At 45.8% G+C, this 25,975-nt stretch overlaps 1 protein-coding gene and 1 pseudogene across 4 annotated transcripts in view; one reads left to right on the top strand and one right to left on the bottom strand.

Moving 5' to 3' along the window:
• Positions 1–25,975, top strand: part of OSGIN1 (oxidative stress induced growth inhibitor 1) — a 342,694-nt gene that overhangs the window by 246,241 nt on the left and 70,478 nt on the right. For 2 of the 4 annotated variants that reach the window (XM_038772439.1, XM_038772441.1), the window contains 4 exons: positions 5,363–5,476; positions 5,558–5,905; positions 20,489–20,638; positions 21,785–22,041. The gene's annotated coding sequence lies outside the window, so the exon portion shown is untranslated. The remainder of the gene's footprint in view (positions 1–5,362; positions 5,477–5,557; positions 5,906–20,488; positions 20,639–21,784; positions 22,042–25,975) is intronic. The other 2 variants (XM_038772435.1, XM_038772436.1) reach the window with 2 other exon arrangements.
• LOC119950244 lies at positions 6,548–19,006 on the bottom strand (annotated as a pseudogene).

Raw genomic sequence — 25,975 nt, forward strand, 5'->3', positions numbered from 1 at the left:
GCAAATTGAACTGAGGTACTTCCATTGGTACTACCACCACCATTTCTGTCCAGATCAGGGACAGCGGTAAAGAAGGTGCTGGACGATGGTGACTTGGTGATATGTTGCCCCTCCCTTTTCCTATATCCATCTTCCTCTCTCTTTTTCTTCCCCCACCCCTACCTTCTTTTCCTTCTTTCTCTGTTTCCCTTTCTCCCCTCTTCCTTCTTTCCTTTCCTCTCCCTTTTACTTCATCTCTGTTTTTTTCCCCTCTCACCTGAGACCCCCATCATCTTTCTGGATTTTTGTCCTCCTTTCTATTCCCAGTCCCTGGACTCTCTGCCTAATACGATTCTGGGTGATCAGAAATCTGATCACCTTATCATGCCCGAAAGCCATTCTGCAATAGTGACCACAACACAGTTATATTAAACAGCCTTATTGGAGGAAGGAGGCCAAAAAAACCTCAACTCAAGGTTTCTAAATTTTAGAAAATGGAGCAATGAAAAAAAATGCAGACCTTAGTTAGGAAAATCCTAGGGGAGGTAGCTAAAAAAACAAGTAACCTAACTGGAAACCTAGAGGGATATTGTGAAGTTAGAATAAGATAATTAATGTAAAAGTCCTTTAGAAAAATAGCAGGCCTATACAAGGCACTGAGGGATTATTTCATACCTCAGGTGATACTAGCCCTTTAAAACCTATGCCAATGTACTTAATCCACGCCGTGTCAAACCAAAATCCAGTTTTCTTGATTGGTATGGTTAGCATTTTCTTGCTAATCTATGTAATGGAGAATGGAGAATTTGTTGGAAATAAATGTGCCTCTGTTCCGGGTTTCTGACCTCATTCTTTATCTAAAACATTTAGAACTCGCTAGCTGTCCAAGATTCTGATGCAAAGGGATCAGAGGATTTTCTGGTTTAGTTTTGTAAAATAAATAGCCTTTAGCCCCTCCATGAAAAATCAACAGAGAAGGGTTGTTTTATTCTTAAAATGAAACCATGTCTTGAAGTGAGTTGGCTATTTAGACTGATTTGAAATAGCTACCAAACTCTGTTAATTATTTTAAAGAAATCTTTCCTGAAAAAGAGAAACAAAGGCTAATGACTTCTAAATTGGTTAGAGATTTTTTCCTGTCTGTGAGTGAAAAAAATTCATTATCAAGCCACTTTAATCCAAGCAAATAGAAATCTATAACCCTGGGAACTGGTATCAAGAGTTCTGAAAATTAGATTGAGAAAAAAAAAAAAAACTTGCAATGGGTGAAAATTCTTCCGAATGATAATCAAGAGCTAAAAGGAAACGGAAGACAAAAATGGAAATTTTCCTGACACTTAACCCAGGCCCAGTGCAAAGGTGTGGCCCAAGCCATAACCCTGCTAACCCACTGGGTTCACATCTACCCTCTGTTGCCTCGTTGGAATTTAGAACAAAATAATGTTCAAAAAAATGGTTAGAGCATGTCCTAGTGGGAAGAGCACAGGCCTGGGAGTCAGAGAACTTGGGTTCTAATCCTGGCTCCATCATTTGCCTGCTGTGTGACCTTGGGCAAGTCACTTCACTTCCTCTGTGCCTCAGTTTCCTTATTTGTAACGTGGAGAGGAAATGCTTGTTCTTCCTCCCCTTCAGACAGTGAGCCCCGTTGGGAAGAGACTCTGTCTGATCTGCTTGCATTGTCTCTTCCCCAGGTTTTAGTACAGTGCTTGGCATATAGGAAGTGCTTAACTGTGTGACTTTGGGCAAGTGACTTAACTTCTCTGTGTCACAGTTACCTCATCTGTAAAAGAGGGCTTAAGAGTGAGCCCCATGTGGGACATGGACTGGGTCCAACCTGGTTAGCTTGTATCTACCCCAGTGCTCAGTACAGTGCCTGGCACATAGTAAATACTTAACAGATGCCTTAAAAAAAACCCTATAATTATGGTTCTCTTCACCTCCAGCTCCCTTATCCACTTGCTGCCCCAGATTTTGGTGTTGTAATGTTATAATACTCCACAAAAGGCTCTGGGATTGCACTCCACACCTGCCTTTGGGCACCACATGAAATACGAGCGTGGACCGACACAGTTCACCAACAGGTTATGTGATTACCCGGACTCAGATTACAGATACTGTGGATAATGCATGTTCTTCCTTCCTGCATCCACTATGCAGCTGGCTCTGGAACTGTTTCTCCACTCCTCTGTGGATGATTCCTAAATCTACCTCTTAAGCCCTGACCTTTCACCTTCTCTGCAGTCTTGCATTTCCTCAATCAATCAGTCGTGTTTATTGATCTCCTGCCTTCAGGGCATCTCTTTTTGGATGTCCAGCCAACATCTCACACTTCATAAGTCCAAAGCAGAATTCCCCATCTTCCCACCCAAACAATGTCCTCCCCCTGACTTTTCCATCACTGTAGACAGCACCACCATCCTCCCTGTCTCATAAGCCTGTAACCTTGGCATTACCTTGGCATTATCCTTGATTCATCTGTCCATTCAATCCACACATTAAATCTGTTATGAAATCCTTTTGGCTCTACCTTCACAACGTCGTTGGAATCCACCCTTTCCTCTCTATCCAAACTGCTACCATGCTGATCCAAGTGCTCATTTCCCACCTCGACTACTGCATCAGCCTTCCCACTGACCTCCCTACCGTCTCTCCCCTCTCCAGTCTATACGTCACTCTGCTGCCCAGATCATTTTTCTGAAAAGCCATTCAGTCCATATCTCCCCACTCCTCAAAAACCTCCAATGGTTTCCCATTCATGTCCACATCAAATAGAAACTCCTTACCCTCAGCTTTAATAATAATAATAACAATGGCATTTATTAAGCACTTACTATGTGCCAAGCACTGTTCTAAGCACTGGGGAGGTTACAAGGTGATCAGGTTGTCCCACGGGGGGCTCACAGTCTTAATACCCAGATTCAGATGAGGTAACTGAGGCCCAGAGAAGTTAAGTGACTTGTCCAAAGTCACACAGCTGACAGTTGGTGGAGCTGGGATTTGAACCCCTGACCTCTGAGTCCAAAGCTCGTGCTCTTTCCACTGAGCCACGCTGCTTCTTTAAGGCACTCAAATCAACTCTCCTTCCTACTAACCTCCCTCACTGACCTCCTACTACAAGCCAACCCACAAACTCTGCTCCTCCAATGCCAACCTACCTTCTGTACCTTGATCTCATCTATCCTACCACCAACACACTTGCCTACATCCTCCCTCATGCCTGGAACCCCCTCTCCCTTCACATACGACAATCCACCATTCTCCCCACCTTCAAAACTCTCCTAAAAACTCATCTCCTCCAAGGGGCCTTCCCAGACTAAGCTCTTTATTTCTCCTATCCACCGTCCTCTCAGTGTCAACTATGACTTTGGCTGTGTACCCGTTAAGCACTCTGATACTCACCCTAACCCCTCAATGCTCTTGTCAGCACTCTTATATTCTACTGTTTCCCCTATGCCTAATCCATTTTAATGTCTATCTCCCCACTTAGGCTGTCAATTCCCTGTGGGCAGAGATCATATCTACGAACTCTTATTGTACTTCCCCACATGCATAAGTACAGTGCTCTGCAATCAATCAATCAATGGTATTTATTGAGTGGTTACTATGTGCAGGGCACTGTACTAAGCACTTGGGAGAGTACAGTATAACTGAATTGGTAGACACATTCCCTGCCCAGTAAGTGCTCAATAAATACCATTGATTGATTGGTGGAAAATCTTGCACATCTCAGGGCTACACACAAAAAATCTCTCTCTCTCTCTCTCTCTCTCTCTCTCTCTCTCTCAAAATAAATCCATCTAAACCCTGGTTTCAACTCTCAAAATGGTAGTTGGGTTTAAGTGGTCAGGGAAGTTGCTGGACAGGAGCCAAGGCTAGGGAATGGGTTTGGTTTGACTGCTAGATAAATCCATGCCAGATCTTTTCCTATCCTTTAGTACAGTGGTGGAATTCATAATCTGTTCTCTGTCCTACTTAGATTGCGAACTTTGGGATGGGACTGACCATCTGGCCTGATTAACTTGTATCTACCCCTGCACTTAGAACAGTGCCATAAAAACAAAGATAATCAGGTTGGACGCAGTCCCTGTCCCACAAAGGGCTCACACTCTTAATCCCCATTTTACAGATGAGGTAACTGAGGCACAGAGAAGTTAAGTGACTTGTTCAAGGTCACACAGCAGACAAGTGGCAGAGCCGGGACCAGAAACCAGGTCTTCTGACTCTCAGGCCCAAGTTTTTTCCACCTGGCCACACTGCTTTTCATTTGCTACCAGATGAACTGAATAGCACACGTTCAACCCAGCACCAGAGTATTCTGTGCTCTCCCAAAACAAACTCACCCTGGTGGGACATTCATAATTCCAAAAGAGTTGCCAAAAAAACTGATTAGGAAGGTTGTGCAGGAGGATATTTTCCTGTGAAAAATCTACCCACAAGCTTTCTGTCACCCGAAGTGAATTGGAGAAAGTCAGTAGCTGTGCAAACACTTTTTTGGGCCAGTTTTGAAAATACAGCTTACAAGTTCAGAACAGGCACTCGAAAGTTTTTTCCCTGCCTTGCCATTTCAGGGGGAATGAGGGAAGAAAGGGAGCCATGGGGGAAAGGGATAGGTGCCGTACATCACTAAAGCATCAGTTTTTGAGTGTCAGCTTCTGACTGCTGATGCTCTGGAGATAGCAGTAACTCCCTGTCAAATGAAGTGTGTATTGTCAAAATCCTATGTGCTTTAGAGAAGCAGCATGGTGCAGTGGATATAACATGGGCCTGGGAGTCAGAAGGTCATGGGTTTTAATCCTGGCTCTGCCACTTGTCTGCTGTGTGACCTAGGGCAAGTCCCTTTGCTAGTCTCCCCCTTCTAGACTGTGAGCCCACTGTTGGGTAGGGACTGTCTCTATATGTTGCCAGCTTGTACTTCCCAAGCGCTTAGTACAGTGCTCTGCACACAGTAAGCGCTCAATAAATACGATTGATTGATTGATTGATTCTCTGTGCCTCAGTTAACTCATCTGTAAAATGGGGATTGAGACTGTGAGCCCCATGTGGGACAGGGACTGTATCCAACCCAATTTTCTTGTATCCACCCCAGCACTTTGTACAGTGCCTGTCACATAGTAAGCGCTTGACAAATACCATCATTATTATTATTATAATTCAGACTAAAAGCTCCTTTTTGGGGGAAGCTTTCTTTTAATCTCAGTCCCTTGTGCCTGGCTGAATGGCCCTGGGTGCCTTTTTAGCATATGTGCCAGGGATTTCCAATGCCCGATTTAGAAACAACTACCCAGGATTGAATGACAACCAAGGGGTAGGAATGTGTAAAATTGACCTTCTGTTGCCTGGTGACAATTAAAATCCACTCTCTATCCTCTCCTGAATCTCTGAGGCTTTTGTCGCCCGAGCAAGTTAATGCTCCTGCATTTGAGAGGACTCTCAGCTACATGAATACTGTTGCTGCTCCCTTTCCGGTTTGGAGAGCACGACCCTGAAGAACACCAAGGTAAAATGGGAAGGAGAAGATGAGAAAAGTAACCAAAATTAGTGACGGTTGGTGAAATTACTTTCCTTTCTTGGTTCACAGTAAAAATGAAGACTTCAACAGAGCACCTCCTGGCTCCCCTTCCCCCTCACACCTCCCAAGTGGGTTCATCCCCCGGCAACCAAAAATCAGCTACGGTGGCACCCTGAGAAATCCATCGCCTTCGCAGAGCTTCTTTAAGGAGGGCAGGGGCAGAAGGAGGATCCTGCAAGGGCTCTGAATCGATTTGTTCCAAAGGCACCCGCTGGGACACGCATCAAGTCTAACAAAGAGTTAAATTGCCAACATGGCTGAACCACAATCAATATGAATGAGGAAAAACAGCAAAGAAGGCCATTTATATGCCGCAGCCACAAGCCTGGGAGGCTGTTCCTGAGTGGGCGGACACAGGTAACACAGCCCTTTATGTTTTCACATCTTGATGAATATACCCGATAGAAACAGGAGGTATAATTAAGAAGATCCACAATTTAATTCTCTCGTTCTATTTTATAATTAGAGAAAGGGTAATGGCAATACTCCATTTTCCTTCGACACCCCTATTGACACCCCTAAACTCCCATGGAAGTTTGAAGATGAGATTGCAATACTCAGCGGTTGTAAAATTCACTCTTTCAAGACTTTCCCCAGCCTAGGTTTAACTTCCCCAGATTATCTTTGGGTGTCATATTCACTTGAATGGGGAAGACAAAATTCTTGTGAGATGGTGGGTTTATGCAGGGAAAAAGAGTGATCATGACTGAGGAGCAAAATCAATATACCACCAGAGCATGTTTCATCTGATGGCCTGAATCCTCTCCAAATGGAGAGCTGAACCCCAACTCCTGTCTACCAGAGATAGCCACCCAGGAAAGTCAGCAATGAGCTGGAAAATAGGGAGGCTTTAGGGGATTTTCTTCTCCTTAGGTTTTCTCAGGAAAGCAAATCATAGGTGTCCCGGGATTATTGACCCCATCAATGGAGAGGAAAGCCAGGGAGAAGACGGGTCAATCAACCAATAGTCAATGGTGTTTATTGAGCACCTACTGTTTACAGAGAACTGTGTTAAGCACTTGGGAAGGCATGACAGAACCTAAAAACATGGTCCCCGCCCTCAAGGGATGTACAGTCTAATGGGACTGGATTTAAAGCAGCATCTGCGGTCCTCTTCACTGACAGTATTTCTTCCTATCCAGGCCCTTGTGCCGCATGTTGTACTTAACTCTCAAAAAGCACAGAGCCGCCTCTTGATCACACTCACAGATGTGCATCTGGCAGGGATCATTGTCACCTAGTGAGAAAGGTAAAAGAAAAGACCGTGAGCAAAGCCTGAGGCTGCTCCCAGGCATCCTATTAGGGTTCAGCTGAGCCTGGAAATTCCCTAACTCCTTAGCCACAGCATGGAAGGAGTGCTTTTTTGCCTGCTTTTGTAAGGCTGGATCCAAAATAAGGGAAAAGCACACTAGAATCAGTGATTTGGAAATACTTTTGAAGGCAGGGTGGGAAACAGCGTGGTCTAGAGTTAAGAGCCCGGATCTGGGAGTCAGAGTGCCTGGGTTCTAATCCCGGCTCTGCCACTTGCCTGCTGTGTGAGTTTGGGCAAGTCACTTCACTTCTCTGTGCCTCAGTTACCTCATCTGTAAAATGAGGATTATATCCTCCCCCCTCTGACTTAGACTGTGAGCCCCAGGTGGGAGAGGGACTACATCCAATCTGATTATCTTGTGTCTACCCCAGCACTTAGTACAGTGCTTGGCACCTAGTAAGCACATAACAAGTTCCATAAAAAAAAAAACCAAAGCAAAACAAAACAAAATTTAAAATAAAGAAAATGCAGCTTGGGCCAGATAGCCCTGCAGTCCTTTGGAAGCTGTTCCATTCTCTACATGGCAAGGCAGTTGCTGGCTTTATTCCCCACAGTGATTTCCTCTTTCCCTGGACATTTGAATTCTGAGTCAGGAGTATTCGATCAACCCGTTCCCTGGCTGACACAGGGAATTATTCAGGCATCTTGTAATGAAGTGAGTTTTCCATCTCTCCCCTCTTCAGCCAATAATCTGGATTGGTTTATTATGATCAGTTAAGTCATTCGGATATCTTTCATTCCTGCTAAGGAAAAAAACCTTCAGTTTGGCTGGAAAAGGTTGTTACGCAAATGTTGACTCAGGGGTCACCCAGCTCATACGTGCTTTAGGAACTTTGTGAGGTGTCCCAAGTGTGATTTACTGTGTGTGAACTTCTTAACTGTCCAATCATTTTGGCTACTACATTAATAGTCGGTCACTGAATATTCAGCTTGTAGAGCCAAAGTTAATAATGAACTTGGAGATTGCAAACAGCTTGTTTCTGTCAATAGGCACCCCAGTCTCAGCTGGGAGATTCCAAAAGCTAGGTAAGAGAAAGGAGCAACTGTCACTTTCATCCCTCCTCTGGCCAGGAAGGAACTAGGGGCTTAGGAACAATACATTTTTACCAACTTAAAAAAAAAGAGAGTCCATTCTTCATTTTGGGCTCAAAACACAGTTCTAAATAAAACAAGGAGGAAGGGACCAAGTCAAGAATTCTGTAAAGCTGAAAGAGAAGAAATTGTGACCCAGAGCCTTATAAACTGGCCCAGAAGCAGGACCCTTTGGGTGTACTGGGAAAGATATTTTCTCATGGACCCACAGTGAGTTAAAAATTAGTATTTATTACACCTTCAATGTGCATGGCACAGTTCTAGGTATTTGGGGCCCAGGTTAGCAAATGGACATGGTCCTGACTCAAGTTCCAGTAGGAGAGCCAAGAGAAGACCGATATGGGCATGGTCATCAAGATCACATACATGTTGTTAATAGATGACTAGAAAGAAAATAGCCATGAAACATCAGGTCACTACTGCAGAGAAACTATTGTTCCCCAAGTAGGACGGCAGTTGTTGTTCATGAACTGGCTAGATTCAGAGTCAGCATTGCAGCACTCAGTGAAGCTAGATTGGGGGTTCTTTTGGTGGAGTTAATCGGTGAAGCCTTCCTGAAGGAAGTGACCTTGAACTGAGATTGATTGAAGGAGATTAAAGTGAAGGAGCATGGTCCAGTGGAAAGATTAGGGCCTGGGAGTCAAAGGACCTGGGTTCTAATTCTGACACTGCCACTTGCTTGCTGTGTAACCTTGGGCAAATCACTTCACCAATCTGTGCCTCAGTTACCTCACCTGTAAAATGGGAATTAAATCTTCCTCCCTTCAACTTAGACTGCAAGCCCCATGTGGGACAGGGACTGTGTCCAACCTGATAAATGTATATCTACCCTAGCACTTAAGAACAGGCTTCGCAATTAGTAAGCACTTAAATACCATTAAAAAAGTGATCTAGGAGTCAAGAGCAGGGAAGGTGCTCCAGATGAAAGGGTGCATTTAGGTAGGAAGAAGATTTGGTACACAGGGCCATCCAAAAGCAAACTTGGCTGTAACAGGGGGATTTCTGGGGTATAACATAAAGTATTACACATAGGAAAGTATCTGGTAAAGTGGAATCAGGTGATAGGAGGAACCAAGAGCAGATGAATTCCTTGACAGAGTAGCTGTAGAGGACCAGGGCTTTGGGAGACCCCTGTGACTTTGAGGAGGCAAAGGGAAGAGAAGCTGGTGGCTTAGGAGTGATTTCAGCAAAGAGTAGATCCAAGATTTGATGAAACCTAGCACTGGAAGGAGTATCCAGAAGAAGAGGCTGATCAGTACCGGTGAGTCCTGAGAAATGGTCGAGAAGGCCTGGCACAAAGTAAGCACTAAAGAGGTAACATAATAAATTATTATTCCCTCTAGACTGTAAACTCATTGTGGATGGGGAACATGTCTGTCAACTGTGTTACACTGTACTCTTTCAAGTGCTTAGTATGGTGCTCTGTGCATAGTAAGAGCTCAGTAAATTTGATTGATTGAAGTACAAGCTTTTGAATCAGGTGCCAAAGCCTGAAATTCAACACAGATGTCCTGAATCCAATTCCAATGCACTTTCCCCTAGACTAATTCCTCAGTGACAAGTAATCAGAAGAGTATTGGGAAATAACCTTAGAAACATGAACTAAAACCAGATCAATTTGGGGATATGCAGTGACTGCTGATTTATTATCATAAAATCACAGAATCACACTTTTTCTTTCTTGGTCTTGGGAAATAAAGTCTTTCGCTCAAATTTTTCAATAAACTGCTATCTGGCCAAGACTTCCCTCAGTTTATCTTTGGTGGAAAATGAAGAAAATCCTTCTCCTGCCAAACTCAGGTAATATTATTATTAATATTAACATTAATTTTAATAATAATGTTCATAGTATACTAAGCATTAGGGTAGATACAAGATAATCAGGTCGGACACAGTCCCTGTCCCACATCAGGCTCACAGTTTGAGGGGAGGGAGTACAGGTATCTTAACCCTAGTTCACAGGTGAGGAAACTGAGGCACAGAGAAGTTAAGTGAATTGCTTGAAATCACCCAGCTTGCAAGTGACAGAGGCAGAATTGGAACCCAGGTCCTCTGAATCCCAAGCCTGGACTCTTCCTACTAAGCCATGTTGCTTCTCAATTCTAGAAATAATTGCTCAATTGAGTCTTGTAGATTTCTGGGATTTCAGTGTCAGTTTTTGGAAGTGACACTTTCTCCCAGAATCTGAGAGAGGACTAGGTCACACTGCTGTTATAGGGAAAGAGGAATGTTCAAATGCATTTCAGTCTCAGAGAGCAAACCCAAGCTTCTGGAACCCAGAGAAGGGATGTCACCCACATGACTTACCCCAGCAGGTGATGCTCATCTCAGAGCAGCTGTAAGCGTAACTCATGCTGTATGGGTTGTGAAGGAACTTTGAACATTTGGGAATACCGCAGGCCCGAGTGTAGCAATCATCATGGTTCTGACAGCATCTGGAGAGACATGAAGGGTGTGGGGCCCCTGCAGAAAAAGATTGCTCTAGGGCAGGAGTTGTGTTTCAGAGGCCCCACCAATTCAAACAAAATCAACCAAGCGAATGTTCGCCAGACTGGCAAGTGCAGCCCAGCATCGTGACCACCCACGGGTGGTGCGACCTGTGCTCGGGAGTCTGAGTGGCAGTGCCTCCCCTATACCTATTAAAAAGTCATCCTGAGGGAACATCCTGAAGGGGAGCAAAGAGATCCCTTGCCTGACCCATACTCTGCTCGTTCCTGAATCTGTTGTAGAGCAGGGCCCATCAGTTTGGCTGGGGGTGGGTGTACTGGCGCTCCTTCAGGTTTCAGAAGCTGATAGAACACAAGCATGTGAGCCGTGCCATCCTGGCTTAGCCCGGAGGTCTATCCAGCCCAGTGCTCCATCTCTGATGGGGGCAACTGGGTAAAGCTGGAGAGGCCAAGTCTAATGGACTAGATTAATCCCCAAGACTGTAAGCTCCTCTGGACTGTAAGTTTATTGTGGACAGGGGACGTGTCTACCAACTCTGTACTGCCCTGAAAGCTAAGTATAGTGCTCTGCACACAGTAAGAGCTCAATTAATACCATTAATTGATAAACGGCCAACCTTGTTGGTAGCTGTCTTCGTAGTCAGAAGCAGACCATCCAACAGCCCTAACTCGACACTCTGATACAGCATCACGTACCTATGAGGCATGAATCCAAACCCTTCGGAAGCCTGTTAATTTCCAGCATAATAAAACCCAGAAAGAGTCCTGCCACACACCCCTGGTGAGCTCTCCTCCAGAAGCAGATGCAGAGGGAGGGACAAGGACATGTGGTTTAATATTCCTAACTTTTCCCAGGGAAGCTGCATTTTGGTGATTAGACAGTTTTCTCTCATTAAACCAAATTGCATTAGTAACATTAGACACCCAATTGCCACCCACTGCATTGTCTCTTCGGGTTTTTCTCTGCAGGACTTAATAACCACTTAATTTAGAACTGCACTAACGTGCCATTGGCTTGTCACTGCAGGCACTGATTTGCCTAACTGATTAGCAGAGACAGTTTCATATCCATAGACATAATAATACTTCAGGCTCACGGACTGCTTTCTGAGCCTGTGGAATATTTTACCACGTTCTTTCAACTTCACAGTAAATAACCTCAGAACATAGCATAGGGACAGGGAACAGGGTGATAATGGTGGACAAAAAACAGCCCTGGATCCTTCTCCCCCATACCAAAAGAGAGAGAGTTAGGTTTTTAGTAGGTAGCTTCTCCCCAAACCTACCCAAAAAGCTCTGAATCTGAGCTTCTGGTGGAGCCCACCTAGCTACACCCCTAAGCAAGGCTTCCAGATGGGCTGAGAGATTTGTGGCAAATGCACTGCTCCCCTAGACTGTAAGCTCCTTGTGGGCAGGGAACATGTCTACCAACTCTGTTATATTGGCCTCTCCCAAGTGCTCAGTACAGTGCTCTGCACACAGTAAGTGCTCAATAAATATGATTGATTGATTGATTTAGCTCTCCTATTATTATTGCTATTGACAAAATTGGCCAACTTCTGGCAGAAGTTTGCAACCTATTTGATGAGTTCAAAGCCTCCCTGCAAAGGAGTCTTCTTTGGGGCCAGCTCATCACTAATGAGGAAAGAGCAAGGGGTAGTGTTCTAAAGCACAGTGTAAGAGCTGTAGGTTGGATATGTGGGATTTCTGAGGGCAGCTTCTCTGGCAGCTTTTGAACATAGGTGTGCTTCCAATGTCCAGGATGGTTGAGGTGCAATCCTGCCTGGAGGCAAGAGGATGGAATGGGTGACCTCCGTCCAGGCACCCTCATGCCCAAACACGAGTACTGTGGGTTCCCAAAGGCCGGAATGCACTTGGGTCACCATTTTTGTGAGATTCCTAACCTGTCGAGTTCACCCACTGGTGTCCCAGACCCTCCAAATCCACAGTAACAGCCATATTCATTGAACTGGAAGAGGGGCCAGCTCCCAGGAAACTGTCAGATGGCTCGTGGTGCAGGGTGAATGGAGATGATAGTGCCTGATAAAAAAAAGATGGTATCGCACAAGGTTTGTCACCCCCATATTCTGTACCCAGCAGGTAGGAGGTAAAGACAGCTAGTAGCCAGATTCCTGGGAGGTGAGTTTCTTTCAGAGATATCCAGGTACTCTCTCTACCCCCATCCACCTTATCCCATGTCTCAGGCTATGGTGAGGGGCATTTTGGATGGCTACGATTCATTTTGCAGAGGCAAGAGGGTACTCTGGGACACATTCTACATGGCCTGGAAAAGTCATCCACCTCATCCTAGTTGAGACTCTGAAATTCTCCCCAGTGACCAGAAGGCATTTGTCTTTCCAGCCATTAATGTTGCAACTGTGACGGTCCTTACTGTTTATGTGCCATTCGTGATGTGTTCAGAGGGCGAACGGGAGAGGGGGTGTCATCAACTGATTGTTGATGGCAGAGTAGCGCCTGGAAATTGAAAGTAGGCATGCTGAGGCCATTAAGGAGCAAGTTGCTAGTTTCTATTTATAAAATGGCATCCGGGTTGCAGGGGAAGAAAAATTGCTCCTGAAAGAAACCAAAAGTCCTGTCTTGTCAGAAGGTTTATCTTTGGCGGGGACGGATCTTCATTGCTCTGTTTAGTAAGGCTGTCATTCCCACCCTGACATGAAACAGAATGCAAAAACTCTAACTGGTTAGCTGGAGCCTCATGAAAAGCTACAGTCACCAAGGGTAAAGGGAGGTTGAGACCAGCACCTCATTTAAAGGACCACACATGGGCCAGCCAGGTCTGCAGGTCTCCTCTGGGAATACTACCCAATCTCACTGCTTCTGAGAAAAGATAGCAGCAGCTCCTTGTTAGATGACCCCTGTTGTTTAAAACACTGCTGCAGGTGCCAAATCGCAAGTGGAGATTAGTTTGGTGCCCAAACTCAGCAGCAGCTCCCACTGGGCCTACGTTAAAATTAAGCTAAGAGAATGAGCAAAAAGCGTATCAATAGCATGCAAATCTCTGGGCAAAATTCAGGCTGAAGTAAAACCTTGGAACTAAAACCCTTTCACATTTTTGAAAAGAAAATGTTCCTTGCGATCTGAAGCCTGGGGATTGCTTAGGGATTTTGACAGGAGAAAACTGCCTGTCTGTCTGTTCTCTCTGGCTGTGCAGACCCAGAACACTTTCCAGAGGTAGACAGTCTGGGTGAAGAGGCCTAAAATATGCATGCAGGGAAGAGCAGAGCAAGGACTTGGGGAGAAAGGTCCAGTGACACCTTCTTTTCCTCTTGCCTTCTTCTTCTGAAGGGGAGATGTATGTGGTTGTCCTTCTGCCTCTGTCTCTGGGATGTGACTGGGCTTTGAAGAGAAGTCAGAGAACCATCCCCTGAAATAGGACAGGAGGGTAGAATGCCACTCTGGTTACGTCCTTAGGGAAAGATTTGACCAGCAGCAGTGAAAGTCCTTCTCAGTATGTAGAACGTCAAGAAGGTTACCATCGTAGCAGCAGCTGTGACTTTGAGGGCTGTTGGTCTGAGCTGTGAAGGAGCCTGAAATCCCACAGCTCCTTTCGTGTTTATCATCATCTTTCTCATTTGTATTTTTGTTCATCTCTTTTTTTAATGATATTTTTAAGCACTTACTATGTGCCAGGCACTTTATTAAGCACTGGGGTAGATACAAGCTAATCGGGTTGGACACAGACCCTGTCCTACATGGGGCTCACAGTCTTAATCCTCATTTTACAGATGAGGTAACTGTGGAACGGATAAGTGAGATCACACAGCAGATAAGTGGAAGAGCTGGGATTAGTAGAACACAGGTCATCTGACTCCCAGGCCCGTGCTCTTTCCATTAGGCCACACTGCTTCTCTTTCCTACCATGTCTGTCGCCAACACTTCCTCCCCTCCTCTTTCTTAGATTGTGAGTCCCTTGGAGGCCAGGGATTGTGTGTATACCTATTCCTGTATTTCTTTCCCAGAACTCTGTATACAATGCTCTGCACACAGTAAGCACTTAACAAATACTATTACTGTTACTACTGCATGCTGTCAACATTTGACACTGTCCTCCCAAGCTCACTGTGGGTAGGGAATGTGTCCGTTATATTGCTATATTGTACTTTCCCTAGTGCTTAGTACAGTGCTCTGCACACAGTAAGCACTCAATAAATACAGTTGACTGACTGACAAGGAAAGTGTCTACCAACTCTGTTATATTTTACTCTCCCAAGCACTTAGAAAAGTGCTCTGCGCATAGCAAGCACTCAATAAATATGATTGATTGATTGATTAATTGAAGCTTCTCAACCTTGTTTACTCCTTCCACAGCCCTTGAGTAACGTTTTTCAGAGTCCAGTGGGGGCTCTGTGGGGTAGTGGGCTTGTGGCTAGATTTTAAACTCCTTGTGGACAGGGAATATATCTACCAACTCTGTTATAGTGTACTCTCCCAAGCGCTTAGTGCAGTGTTCTGCACTTGATAAATACCATTGATTGATTGATAAAATATGACCAAAGGAAGTTGCAGCCCAACAGAAGCACCCTCAGAAGCCAGACAACCCAGAGCACCCTGACTACTTTATTAACTCTACCCTGTGACTGCCTAGTGTCCGCTCCTGGTGGGCATGTGGGGTTAAAGTGGTGAAGGTCTATATTGTGAACAGAAGTCATGAGGATAAAATGATCTCTTCTACCAGTTGGATAACAGACAGTAGACAACCTTGAGGCAATGAAGGTGGGGAGGGGTCAAGTATCTTACATTTCCAGTAGATTGCAGGATTCCCCCTTTTCAGGTTGGCCTAGGATCGCCTGCAACTCAAGCAGAAAGCTAAAATGACTCAGTTTCCCCTTCCCAGGTTCTGCCTTCACCTCCCTCTGAAAAAATCCAGAAGGGAAAATGGGGAGGCATGGCAAATAGCTAATTTCCAACAGTCCTTATTGCTCTGCCAGCTAATTGAGCAGAGGTGGGACCAGAGACTTGCCCCTTGTCTATTGGCCATCCAATCTGGTGGCAATATATTCCATCTGGATGTCTGCCCGCCACCTAAAACTCAACATGTCCAAGACTGAACTCCTTGTCTTCCCTCCCAAACCCTGCCCTCTCCCTGACTTTCCCATCACTGTTGACGGCACTACCATCCTTCCCGTCTCACAAGCCCGCAACCTTGGTGTCATCCTCGACTCCGCTCTCTCGTTCACCCCTTACATCCAAGCCGTCACCAAAACCTGCCGGTCTCAGCTCCGCAACATTGCCAAGATCCGCCCTTTCCTCTCCATCCAAACTGCTACCCTGCTTGTTCAAGCTCTCGTCCTATCCCGTCTGGATTACTGTATCAGCCTCCTCTCTGATCTCCCATCCTCCTGTCTCTCCCCACTTCAATCCATACTTCATGCCGCTGCCTGGATTGCCTTTGTCCAGAAACGCTCTGGGCATGTTACTCCCTCCTCAAAAATCTCCAGTGGCTACCATTCAACCTACACATCAGGCAGAAACTCCTCACCCTTGGCTTCAAGGCTCTCCATCACCTCACCCCCTCCTACCTCATCTCCCTTCTCTCCTTCTACAGCCCAGCCCACACCCTCCACTCCTCTGCCGCTAATCTCCTCACCATGCCTCGTTCTCGCCTGTCCCGCCGTCGACCCCCCGGCCCACGTCATCCCCCTGGCCTGGAATGCCCTCCCTCTGCCCATCCGCCAAGCTAGCTCTCTTCCTCCCTTCAAGGCCCTACTGAGAGCTCACCTCCTCCAGGAGGCCTTCCCAGACTGAGCCCCCTCCTTCCTCTCCCCTCCCCACCTCCATCCCCCCCGCCTTACCTCCTTCCCTTCCCCACAGCACCAGTATATATGTTTGTACGTATTTATTACTCTATTTATTTATTTATTTTACTTGTACATATTCTATTTTATTCTGTTAATATGTTTTGTTAATATGTTTTGTTCTCTGTCTCTGTCTCCCCCTTCTAGACTGTGAGCCCACTGTTGGGTAGGGACTGTCTCTATATGTTGCCAACTTGTACTTCCCAAGTGCTTAGTACAGTGCTCTGCACACAGTAAGCGCTCAATAAATACGATTGAATGAATGAATGAATATGATTGGGTGTTTATTGAGTTGTCAAGGAGCCTCGAGAGAGTCCATGGGAGTAGCGGGTGGATACTGTAGAGGAGAAGTAATGGCCTGAACATGTCACTTGGCCGGGAGTTTTCATCCTCTGCTTGATGACAAATATCTGCTGAGCTTGACTCCACTGTACCCTGGAGTTCACACAAATGGACCTCCTGGGAAGGCAGGAGAAAAGAAAGGAAAATCCCCTTCACCGCTCATCATGCCAGATGGTGGGAGTGAAACGAAGTGAGCAGCCTAATCCAGTGGGTTTCTGCCAAGGGAAGTTGCCTGTGATCAGAGAGCAGCCAGAAGACTTCCTAGAAGAAGGGCGTTGAGCAGGGGTTTGAAAGAGGAAAAGCTAGTGAGTCAGCAGAGGGTCGTCTAGGGCTCTCCGACTGCAAGGGAGGCATACGCTGTCAAGATGTCAGTCATTCAGTCAATAGTATTTATGAAGCACTCACTGTGTACAGAGCACTGTACTAAGCACTTGGGAGAGTACAATTTAGCAATATAACAGATTCCCTGCACACAACGGGCTTACAGTCCAGAGGGGGAGACAGACATTAATATAAATAAATAAATTACAGATATGTACATAAGTGTTGTGGGGCTGGGAGGGAGGATAAATAAAGGGAGCAAGTCAAGGCGACACAGAAGGGAATGGAAGAAAAGGAAAAGGGAGCTTAATCAGGGAAGGCCTCTTGGAGGAGATGTGCCTTCAATAAGGCCTCGAAGGGTGGGAGAGTAATTGTCTGTTGGTTATGAGGAGGGAGAGCATTACAGGATGTGGGAGAGAGGTCAGGTGTGAGATAGACAAGATCAAGGTACCGTGAAAAGGTTAGCATTAGAGGAGCAAAGTATGTGGGTTGGGTTGCAGTAGGAGAGCAGTGAGGTGAGGTAGGAGGGGGCAAGGTGATATGGTGCTTTAAAGCCAATGGTAAGGAGTTTCTGTTAGATGTGGAGGAAGATGGGCAACCATTGGAGTTTTCTGAGGAGTGGGGAAACATGGCCTGAATGTTTTTGTGGAAAAATGATCCGAGCAGCAGAGTGAAGTATGGTCTGGAGTGGGAAGAGACAGGTGGCAGGGAGGTCAGCAAAGAGGCTGATACAGTAATCAAGGCAGGATAGGATAAGTGATTGGATTAACATAGTAGCAGTCTGATTCCCCATCACTTTCCCTAAGTTCAGCAACTCAGGGTATGATGTTTCTCCCCACTCCATCCCTCAAATTGGAAAGTGGCGGGGGGGTTACTATGGAGGGTTTTCTCTGTCTCTCTGACCTCACCACCCTTAGAAAAGTTGAATATCCACCCCTTCTGAGCTTTTCCAGACTGTAAACTTATTATGGGCAGGGAACATGTCTGCTAAATCAAAAATCTCCAGTGGCTACCAATCAATCTGCGCATCAGGCGGAAAATCCTCACCCTCGGCTTCAAGGCTCTCCATCACCTCGCCCCCTCCTACCTCACCTCCCTTCTCTCCTTCTACAGCCCAGCCCGCACCCTCTGCTCCTCTGCCGCTAATCTCCTCACCGTGCCTCGTTCTCGCCTGTCCCGCCATCGACCCCCGGCCCATGTCATCCCCCTGGCCTGGAATGCCCTCCCTCCCAACATCTGCCAAGCTAGCTCTCTTCCTCCCTTCAAGGCCCTACTAAGAGCTCACCTCCTCCAGGAGGCCTTCCCAGACTGAGCCCCCTCCTTCCTCTCCCCCTCGTTCCCCTCTCCATCCCCCTGTCTTACCTCCTTCCCTTCCCCACAGTACCTGTATATATGTATATATGTTTGTACATATTTATTACTCTATTTATTTTACTTGTACATATCTATTCTATTTATTTTATTTTGTTAATATATTTGGTTTTGTTCTCTGTCTCCCCCTTCTAGACTGTGAGCCCACTGTTGGGTAGGGACTGTCTCTATATGTTGCCAACTTGTACTTCCCAAGCGCTTAGTACAGTGCTCTGCACACAGTAAGCACTCAATAAATATGATTGATTGACTGATTGCTAATTCCATTGTATTGTACTCTCCCAAGTGCTTAGTACAGTGCTCTCCACAAAGTAAATGCTCAATAAATACCATTTGATAGATTGATTCTCCACTGTATGCTAGGAGGGAAGCAATCTCTTTTCCTTTACTCTTGCCAATCAATCAATGGTATTTATTAGTCACTTCGTGTGCAGAGCACTGTACTAAACACTGGAAAAGTACAATAGAGTTGGTAGACACTTTCCCTGCCCACAAGGGGACCATCCTTCCCCTGCTAATCCAACCCCATCCACAACCCTGCCTTCCATTTCTATTCTAAATTTATTCTATGAATTTTAAATCCAAGCCCAACATTTTACCTGCCCAGAGGAATGTCCACAGAAGGAAGAACATTGCTGCAGCCAAGAAACGTGGGTGCACTAGTTTGTTCTTTCTTCCCCCTTCTTGCTCTCTTTCTCTGTCTCTCTCAGCTGGAATCTGCTTTTCTGTAGAGTTCCGACCTTGATGCCTCTGGCATATCTGCTTTTGGGCTTTTTATAGCCAGTAGCAAATGGTCTGTTCTCAGCTACTGTTTAAAAACAAAACTAATGGGATCTTTCTTAGGAGGACAAGATGTTGGTGCCACCAAATGTCAATCAAAAAATGTCTCTGCTTACTTCAGCCTGAAATAACACATTTGTGTCTTCATTCTAGGAAAAGAAATGATTCGCAACAGTTTTGCCTTCCTGAACTCTTAATTCATTGTTAATTATTCATTTCCTCCTTCTTCTTTCCTCTGGAAAGTTATTGAAAACCATAATGAATAATAATAATAATAACAAATTGTGGTATTCATTAAGTGCTTACTGTGTGCCAAATAGTGTACTAAGTCCTGATATGAAATGAGTGTGGCCCACATGGGGCTCACAATCTAAGATGGAGGCAGAACAGGTATTGAATCCCCATTTTACAGGGGAGGGAGCTGAGGCACAGAGAAGTTAAGTGATTTGCCCAAAGTCATCCAGCGGGCGAGTGACAGACAGGATTAGAACCCAGGTCCTCTGTCTCCCAGGTCTGTGTTCTTTCCACTATGCTTCTGTACTGTGTATTTCCATCACTGGCTCATGGAGGGACTCAGCAAATGGCAACCACTCTTATTTCCTTATTCTCCCATCAGGGAGGATGCCGGGGTGGCTCTGAGGATTGTAATTCTCCTCTAACAAGGGGAGTGTGGGCGTGATCCAGGGCTAGGGGTTGGCAGAGTGAGAGCAACAGAGGCACAAGAAGGCATAGCCCCCAGCCTCCAACCCCTTCCCTCTATTCATTCATTCATTCATTCATTCATTCATTCATTCAATCGTATTTATTTATTCATTCATTCATTCAATCGTATTCATTCATTCATTCATTCAATCGTATTTATTGAGCACTTACTGTGTGCAGAGCACTGTACTAAGCACTTGGGAAGCACAAGTTGGCAACATATAGAGACGGTCCCTACCCAACAGTGGGCTCACAGTCTAGAAGGGGGAGACAGAGAACAAAACAAAACATATTAACAAAATAAAATGAATAGAATAAACATGTACAAATAAAATAAATAGAGTAATAAATATGTACATATATACATATATACAGGTGCTGTGGGGAGGGGAAGGAGGTTAGGTGGGGGGGGATGGGGAGGGGGCGAGGGGGAGAGGGAGGAGGGGGCTCAGTCTGGGAAGGCCTCCTGGAGAAGGTGAGCTCTCAGTAGGGCCTTGAAGGGAGGAAGAGAGCTAGCTCTAGTTCTAGTTCTAGAACCTAGCTCTAGTTAGGTTCAATCAGTCAATCAATGGTATTTATTGAGCACTTACTGCATACAGAGCACTATACTAAGCTCTTGAGGAAAGTACAAAATAACGGAGTTGGTGGACATGTTCCCTGCCCACAATGAGCTTACAGTATAGTCTTGAAGTCCACCACTGTTGACAGTTCCCTCAGAAACTTGGTGTGCAGATGCTGTGCCTTCTTTCTTCCTTAGGCTCTGGCTGCAACAGGACCTGGGGGCTGTATCCTATGCTGGGAGGCTGAGACAGGGGTGCACTAAAGGGGCTTCTTTAACCTCCAGGTGATGCATTCTGGGTAGAATTTGACATAGCGACCCACCCTGTCTATCCCTCCAGCTTCCCAGGTGAGCCATTTTATTTGTTTTTCTTTACTCACCCCACCCTTCCATAGCTCTTTTAAACCTCTGTCCCCTGCTCTGTCCACCAGACCAGCCCAGTGCTCATAACTGGCTCCCACCCCTTGCTGAAAACCGGGAAGAGGCATCCTCCTTTGCCTGACACTACAGCTCGACAAAAGTGGTGACAGGTGTTGGCATGTGGCAACTGCCTGACCCTCTTGACAAGGCATAACTGCCAGGGTGGCAGCCTTGCCCTGGCAAAGCTGTTTGGGCTGGCTGGAGGCTGCCCTGCACTGGCAGAACTGTTAGGATTAGGTAGCCATGGATGGAGGACAATAGCTGTGTCAGTAGCCATGGAGGAGGAGGAGGAAGTCTGTCCCCCATTTTCCTGTCTTACCCCAGTTCTTATTATCTATCTCCCCTCCTCTTTCCCGCTCATCGTCATCATCATCATCAGTGGTATTTATTGAGTACTTATTGTGTGCAGAGCACTGTACTAAGCCCTTGAGGGAGTACAATACTACAGAGTTGGCAGACACGTTCCTTGCCAACAAACCTACTCTCCTCCTCTCCTTTTGGCTTTCCCCCTTTTCCTTCTTCCCTTTCATCTCCCCTTTTTTCTCCTTGTGGGCAGGGAACATGTCTACCAACTCAGTTATATTGCATTCTCCCAAGTGCTTAGTACAGTGTTCTGTGCACAGTAAGAGCTCAATAAATACAATTAATTGATTTCCCCTTCCCTCCCTCCTTTCTTTCTCTACCTTCTTCCCCTTTATGTGCACCACCAATCTCTTTTTGGCCCTGCCTCCTTTTAATCCTTTCCTCCATCCTGCCTTCCGCAAGACATCACCTGGTAAAAGAACTACAAAAGGGAAAGCTCACTGCTGTTATCAATCAATGGTATTTAATGAGCATTTACCGTGTGCAGAGCACTGTACTAAGCTCTTGGGAGAGTGCAATATAACAGAATTGGCAGACATGTTCCCTCCCCACAACGAGCTAGATTGGGTTTCCACCTAATCTAGATGACCTGGCTGCCCCAATACATCCGCTTGAGTGGGTGTTGACTGAAGACCCGTTATGATACTTTGAGAGAGTCAGATCAGTTAAAACATCAAAAAGCAGCAGTATTCATATTTTTTCTCCGTGCAGGTTTTGCAATAAAATGCACTTGTGCCTGTGGCTGGAAGGACTCAGCGCTGACACTGCCGAGACCCATCCCAGTGTGACTTGCAGGAAGTGGTTGCCTGGAATATGAAGGCAGCCCTGTCCCCTGCTGGTAGCACAAATCCTGTGAGGAGAGCGTCACAGAATCAGAAGCCTCAAGGCATCAGACCTGCCAGCACACTGGCAAGGTGTCACTGCCACTCCCAGCAAGATATTCCCTTTGGTGCCCAGCTGGTGTCCAGGTAGGCAAATTCCTTTTATTTAACTCATGCCACCCTACCCCTGCCTCCCCGCCCTCACCGACCCCATCCACAACCCCATCTTCCTTTCTGTTTTAAATTCATCCCCCTCTTCCTCCTTGTCCTGTCCCCGCCGTGCCAGTATCGCTCCCTGTCCTTCCTCAACTCCCTTGCTGCTACTCTGCAGCTTTTGGGGTGGGGGGGGGACAATGGGGGAAGGGGTGGTAGAGCAGCAGGATTGGGAGGTAGAAGGGACCATTTTAAATGAAAAAGCCGGCAGGTTTGGGGTGGGAGAGGGCAGTGTGTCCTCATCTCCCCACCCTCTCGCCCCATCATCTTTGTGCCACCTCACAGTTATTCCCCTGTCCCCCAAAGTCACTGGGTGGGGGCACAAGGGATGGATCAGAGAGAAGGGGAGGGGACAAGTTTAACAGGCCAAAAGACAAGAGTGTATGGGGTTCAGAGGAAAGGGAGGATGGGAGACCCTCACGGCACAGGGAGGATATAGGGGTGGGTGCGGCCTCCCCCAACAGTGGGTGTCACATTTTCTTTTTAATAAAATGTAGATGGGGTCAGTGGGATCAGTAGGGACAACTGTCAGAGTGAGAGATAGGGATGGGAGTAAGCAAATGGGTGCAGGAAGTCTTTGAAGACATTCTAAATGATGACATAGAGCACTTGCATTTCTACATTTTCAACCTTTCAGCTTTGCAGAGTGCCTGTTTAGGGCACCAGTCCTGGGGGTATGAAGGGTCAGGGGAGGAGATGAGGGGAGCTGAGGGGAGAGGCTGGGGGTGGGCACAGGGGAACTTGATTATCAGGCAGAGTCTTTAGGGAGGGGATGGTGGGATTGTTTCACTTCTAATGAAGTAGAAGTCTGCTACCCTTTCATTAAAACCTGTCTGACTCAAGATCAATACATGAACCTAACCAGCTTACTCACCTACAGTTGATGGAGTGCCCAATTCTGGATAATTTGGGGATTCAACCTTGGTTTAGAAACCAGTGTCCCAGTTATAACATTGTTCCAATGAGAAAACTGGCTCTGACTCTAATGCCAACCTACTCATTGTACCTCGATCTTGTCTATCTCACCGCCGACCCCTCGCCCATATCCTTCCTCTGGCCTGGAACTCCCTGCCTCTTCATATCCAACAGACCATCACTCTCCCCACCTTCAAAGCCTTTATTAGAAGTGCATCTCCTCCAAGAGGCGTTCACCAATTAAGCCCTCATTTCCTCTTTTCCCACTCCCTTCTGCGTTGCCTTGCACTTAGATCTGAACCCTTCATTCACCTTTCCCTCGGCCCCATAGCCTGTTTGTACATATCTGTAATTTATTTATGTATATTAATATCTGTCTCTCCCTCTAGACTGTAAGCTCACTGTGGGCAGGGAAGGTGTCTACTGACAGTTATATTATACTCTCCTAAGCCCTTAGCACAGTGCTCGGCACACAGTAAGCTCTCAATAAATCCTATCGATTGAATGATTGACTGACAACATTTCTACTTAAGATCCAGGCACCGATTGTGCTATAAGTATGATGATTGCATGGCCAGGTGAATATGACTGCTTGACCTGTTACCACCAGGAGGGGCCAGGACATGACCTCCAAAATATGCCAACTCATTTTGTGATTAAGAATATAGAGTTCATATTTTTTGAATAATTATTCATAAAATACCTAAAACTGGATGCAAAGACTCTCCCCATCAAGCTGTGAGATATTCACTTGAAAGCCAACATAGCGTAGTGACTACAGCATGGGCCTAGGAGTCATGGGTTCTAATCCTGACTCTGCCCCTTGTCTGCTGAGTGACCTTGGGCAAGTCACTTCATTTCTCTGGGCCCCAGTTACCTCATCTGTAAAATGAGGATTGAGACTGTGAGCCCGATGTGGGACAAGGGCTGTGTTCAATCTGATTTGCTTGTGTCCACCCCAGTGCTTAGTACAATGCCTGGCACACAGTAAATGCTTAGCATATACCACAATTATTATTAATAATAATAAAATGAACGGGGGGTGATGGAGCAGCTTCTGAACGAGGACAGAGTGGAAGGACTAGGAGGCTTCGGGCTGGAAAGAAGAAGGCCGAAAGGAGAAGTGATTGAGACATACAGAATCATGGACAGAATTGTTTTTGGCAAATCCGTCAACACCGGGGCGAGGGAGCACCCCCTGAAGTTCGACAGTGGCAAATTCAGAAACACACAAACGGAAACACTTTCTCACCCAGTGAGTGGTAAATATATGCATTCATCATCATCGGCATCATTAACAGCATTTACTGCACTCCTCCTGTGAACAGAGCACTGAATCAAGGCACTTGGGGACATATAATAGAAGTAAAAGATGTGGTTCTGCTTTGAGGGGTTTGCAGTTTAATGGGCAGGGTGATTGGATCCAAACTGCCAAATAGAGAAAAGGTAAGAGAGTCAGAGAGCCTTAAAGATAAAAAAGTAAGCAAATGATGAATTTGATAAAATAAATAAACCGGCATGCATATGAACACTAATGGGGTGGCTGATGGAGTGGCTTGGGGCAGGATGAGTCAGGGAATGCCAAGGAGTCATGCAGGCCAAAATCATCTAGAGCTTAGGGTAGGGTTTGGATCCATTCATGGCTGAGAAGTTTATAATGGATTTTTAGAGACAACTCTAGGGTTATTAGAGGGAAAATGAAAGAAGTTGGAGGCTTAAGAGGGTTTGGATAAATTCATGGACAAAGAACCATGATGAGTTATTAGAGGGAGAGTGGAAGATGTTAGTCAATGCAGTTGATTGTTAAGAAGAGCAACCATCACACCATACCTCTGAGCATCCTTTGGTGCCCCTCAAAGACACAATCCTGGCCCCCGTGGACCATTGCTCTGATCCTATAATGTTATTATGTATGTCCTTGTGAACAATGCTTCTTCAGACAACAGTAGGACACAGTGGATATTAATTTTTGTTTTATTGGTATTGGTTAAGCACTTGTCATGTGCCAGGCACTGTACAAAGCACTAGGGTAGATACAAGATGATCAGGTTGGACACAGTCATGTCCCATATGGGACGCACAGTATTATTCACCATTTTGCAGATGAGGTTACCGAGGCACAGAAAAGTTAAGTAACTTGCCCCAGATCACACAGCAGACAAGTGGCAGAGCTGGGATTAGAACCCAGGTCCTCTGACTCCAAGGCCCATGCTCTCTCCATTAGGCCACGCTGCTTCGCTGATCTTTGCTGCAAATCAGATCCAGGAAATAAAGGATACAGAGGAAGTACAGGTAACTACATCAAGTCATCCTCTCCACAGTGTTTATAGTGTTTATGAAAGCATTTAACACTTTGGGCCAATCAGAATTTTGGAATCTTTTTAAAAAGTTTGTCTGCCCAGAAATGTTTAGAAAGGTCCTAAGGTTACTCCATGATACGATTGAGAGCAACAGAAATGGAGGGCTCTTATCTGATTCTTTCAAACAATCAATCAATCAATGGTATTTATTGAGTGCTTACCATGTGCTGAGCACTATACTAAGCACTCGGGAGAGTACAGTATAACAGAGTTGGTAGACGTGTTCCCTGCCCACAAGGTGCTTAAAGTCTAGAGGGGGAGACAGACATTAAAATAAATTATGCATATGGGAAATGGCAGATTGTCTGGATATGTACATAAGTACTTTGTGGTGGAGGGTGGGGTGAATATCAAAGTGTTTAAGGGGTACAGATCCAAGTGCATAAGTGACACAGAAGGGAGGGCAAATGGGGAAATGAGACCTAAGTCAAGGTAGATCTCTTGAAGGAGATCTGGTTTTCAGAGGTTTTTTAAGATGAGGAGGTTGGTTGTTCATTGGATATGAAGGGGTGGGAGGAGGTCTAGGCAGAGGGACATCATGGGTTAGAGGTCAGCATCAAGAACAATGAGATTGAGGTACAGTGAGTAAGGTT

Source organism: Tachyglossus aculeatus, chromosome X1 (assembly GCF_015852505.1).
Source record: "Tachyglossus aculeatus isolate mTacAcu1 chromosome X1, mTacAcu1.pri, whole genome shotgun sequence".
NCBI classification, from domain to species: domain Eukaryota; kingdom Metazoa; phylum Chordata; class Mammalia; order Monotremata; family Tachyglossidae; genus Tachyglossus; species Tachyglossus aculeatus.